Raw genomic sequence first — 3,894 nt, forward strand, 5'->3', positions numbered from 1 at the left:
AGTGCTCTCTCTCTCTCTGAATGCTCTACTTTCTTGCCATCGAACTGCTGTCACACGAAATAAGGAAAATGTGGTGGGGTTTCCCAGGGTGCCCTACAGCGGTGAAATTAAAGGCGCGTGTGGATGATGTCATGCTGATTTTAAACATGCAGAGAGAATTCAGGTTTCAGAGGAGATTTTAGGAGATGAAGTGTTTTGAAGAAACTGGAAAGGGGTGCTGGAAGCCGTTGAGGGCCGTCTGAGGAGCTGGAGATGGCTGTTACCCTGCATGTCATATAGAGGTAGGACATTAGTGATGATCTGGTGTTCTCTTTTTATGGCACAGGCTCGGTGTCATGCCCGGTGTCATGTTGTTCTCCACGGAAGACACTTTGTTCAGGAGAGTAGATGAGGTCTTTTCACTCAGAACATTTGTGTTTGGTTTTGAATACTTAAAAGTGAAAAAAGACCATTGCCAATTGAACTTTGTTCTGGGCCACGGGTGGGTGTACGTGAGCAGGAAGAAGGTTGAAGACGGCGTGGACTGGGATGTGGTTCTGCTGCTGAGTAGAATGATTAAAGCCAGAATCCTCATTGACTTTAACTTTTATAGAGAAATAAAGGATTTGAAGCATTTCTCAAGGACATGACCTATGGGGCATCCTGTGCTCCATCCAGGAACTTGTTTTTTCAGATTAGCCAGTGTGATCTGTTTTCTATTTATTTTTTATCACTTAAGCTGCTTTTTTCCTATGAATTTATGTTAATGTAGAACAGAATGACAGAATGTCCCCTCTTTTTCTCTCTCCCTCTTTTTTCCTCCATATCTCAAATTCTCATATCTTCCTTAATGTCCCAGACAACAGAGAGCCTGCTGCTGGTTCTTTCATACCTGCTTTCTTTGAGAATGACAGATCACTTATTTCCTCAAACAAAATACCACCAAACCAAAGAGGTTGTCAGAAAAGAGAGTAAGCATAACTAAATAAAAATAAATGGCCACAACAACTGGCACTATTAACAGGTGGATCTTCTCATATTTTTTTTTTGTCACAGATTCTTCAAGTTCTTCCTGTTTGGGATGGTTCTCCTGGCTCAGTGGTTAATTGTTCCACCAGAGGAGCTGAATCTCATGAAAACCCACCTCCACCTGGAGCGAGGGCCGACCGGTGCCGCCTGTAAGTGACCATATCCTGTTTCCTGTCATGGGATTCACTTATTATACTCATGCATGAAACCGATGCCAATAGAACTGTTGCTGTTCTGGAATAAGAAATCCTGGACCCTGGTAGTTCCTAAAAATACATGAGTGGAATATGTTTGCATAGCTTAGCATGAAACTCTGTCTACCTTTCCTCAAATCCCTGAATTTTTCTTGTGTCTGAATTTTAAAAGCTCCTCTTTCCTTCCACACAGGGAAGCTGATGCAAGCAGCTGCCTGCATTCTAAAGCTAGAAACCACTATTAAATATAGAAATACACATTCTAGAAGCAGTTGTCTGGGCTTCCTGCATCCTCAGCACTTCCACAGATGTACTATGTAAATGAACGCAACGCACGTCTGCATTAACGTGCAAGATGTAGTGTATTAAAAATGATTCTAGGCTGGACCAGACCGCCCCCCCACAGGAAACTCGCTCCAGCCGCTTCCATTTACACTCACAATATTCCTGTCACTACGCTCAGCTCGGGACCACTGCTGAGGGTGGGAGCGCGGAGTTCAGAAGCTGACACCCAGGAAAAGCTGTGTAACGGATAAAACGTTGGGGGGGTGGGCGGTGGTAGGAATGATTTTAAGGTACCAGTTGGGCAAAGGTGCTGCTGACTACAGTTTGTCTGTAGTCAGCAGACAAACCTGAGCATGTGGAGCTTGATGGGTCAGGGGACAGATCGGGGGTGTAATCCTAACAGATCTGTGTTGTCCAGCCAGGGCGGGCAATTCAATCTTTTTGCACTAAGAACAGATTTTTTTTTTCTTGCGAGACAAAGTGCGAAGAGGAACAAGCCGACATAAGAACAGACCCTCTCATGAGGGTCTTGATAAGCCTGTGGGGGCCGTTTTTGCAGAGTAGTTCAAACATTGGGTTGTTCCGCCTCGACCGCACTACATTTTAAGTGGTTTACTCATCACTTGTGTTTAGATGAGTCGGATTCTGATACCCTGCATAAAAAAAGTGATTTCGGTATCAGAGCCGAGCAGCTTTTGTTTTTGGCTTGAACCACGAATTCCATTCATATTCATCGCACCATCCAAAACGTTCACTACTGTTTGAACAGAGCTCAATGCAACTGGAGTGGAAAACGATTCCATCTGCTATCCTGCCGCAGAGTTGGCGTTTGATTATTCAGTAAAGTCGGCGCCTGCGACATCGTCATGGATTAATGGCTCGACCGCTGCCCTGCAATCAGCCGATACAGACGTCATTTTGAATTATTTATGGGGTGGTGTATACCGTAATCATGTTCTGTTCCACCTTTGTCCCGTGGAGGCAAAGCCATTAATACTAGGTGGGGAGCTACTCAGTGAAGGTCACCACAGGGATGGGTTTAATCTCCACTTTAGTACGATTATAGGTGGGAAAACTTAGGGGAGGAGGAGAGAAGACACAGATGCAGCATCAAAATGCCCTAGATGTCAATGTCGAGGGTTTGAATCCTGTCAGGTTTCACACTGGTTTACACCTGAGCATGTGGAGCTTGTTTTTGCACCAACGGAGTCTGGAGGCATTTCGGAGAGAGGCCGCCTTTATCCTTCCGCAGCGATTGAAACACCTCGTCGGAACAAGAGCGCTTGTCCTTGAGGTCCTTCACCTCTTGAAGCGCACTTGGCAATGCGCCGATCCCTGTTTTCATACATTTCGGACCGACCTCTTGATGCTTTGTGGCCGAAATCCTCAGTAGCTTCGGCGGTTCGGCCAAAGGTTGCGGTGCAGTTTGAAGTGTGCACTTGCGCCTTTGAAATATTCATCACACACACGTGGCTGTCTCTCTATAGTTTCTACATGTGTTCTGAACAAATACCTGTTACTTTTAACCCCTAAACGTTTTAACCTTCCTCTTTAAAGTAAATATGTTGTCATCTGCATGGCTGTTAATTTAGAGGGCAACAGATACATTCAGTCACTAAAGACTGGTGAAACATGGAATGGACAAATGAGGCCAGATGATGTGCAGCTAAGACAGAACATTGTGCTGTTTAATATTTCAGGAGAGGCAGCCAGTGAGAGGATCCAGAATATCACCATTGGGATAAATATTGCAAAGGATGCTTTGCCTCTCCTATAAATAAGTTTTTTTTAAAACCTTTAATAAATACATTTCTGGTCCACTGTGTGCTAAATTTAGAAGGTCTGGTGACGGTCAGGATGAACAATCCACGGCTGCGTTCCTTCTCACTCTGTGGGAGTATCGGGAGGAAGGAGCTGCTCTCGGTGCTTCACATGGGGGAAGACGTGCACGTTTGAAGTCAGTTTAGTTAACGTCCCTCTCCGTCCAACCTTTCTGGCTGAATCCAGGGAACAGGGCAGGACTGAACCAGCCTTTGTAGTCAGTTTTTAGATTCCTTCTTGCACTGCCAGACCACCTGGGGTATAAAAAGTTGTTCACGTGTCATAAAAAATGGAGGCAATCAAATATAAATGTGTGGTATCTGCACAGATGTTACATGTGAAGTTATGAAACTAAAACAAAAAGCTTCTCTCTCTCTGTCACTTCTTCCTTCTCTTTAAATATTTAAATCAAGAGGATCAGATTCATAAACACAGTATCGCCGCCTACTGGCCAAAACCCGGTACTGCTCACCAAAATCTTCATAAATGAAATGATTCACTTTTGAATAACTCATTTCTGGACACCTTTCGTTTGACTGTAACCTTTTCACAGGGTCCATTTCATGGACTGTTGTGGCAAATACAG

The sequence above is a fragment of the Takifugu rubripes genome, chromosome 2 (assembly GCF_901000725.2).
Source record: "Takifugu rubripes chromosome 2, fTakRub1.2, whole genome shotgun sequence".
Taxonomy (NCBI): Eukaryota; Metazoa; Chordata; class Actinopteri; order Tetraodontiformes; family Tetraodontidae; genus Takifugu; species Takifugu rubripes.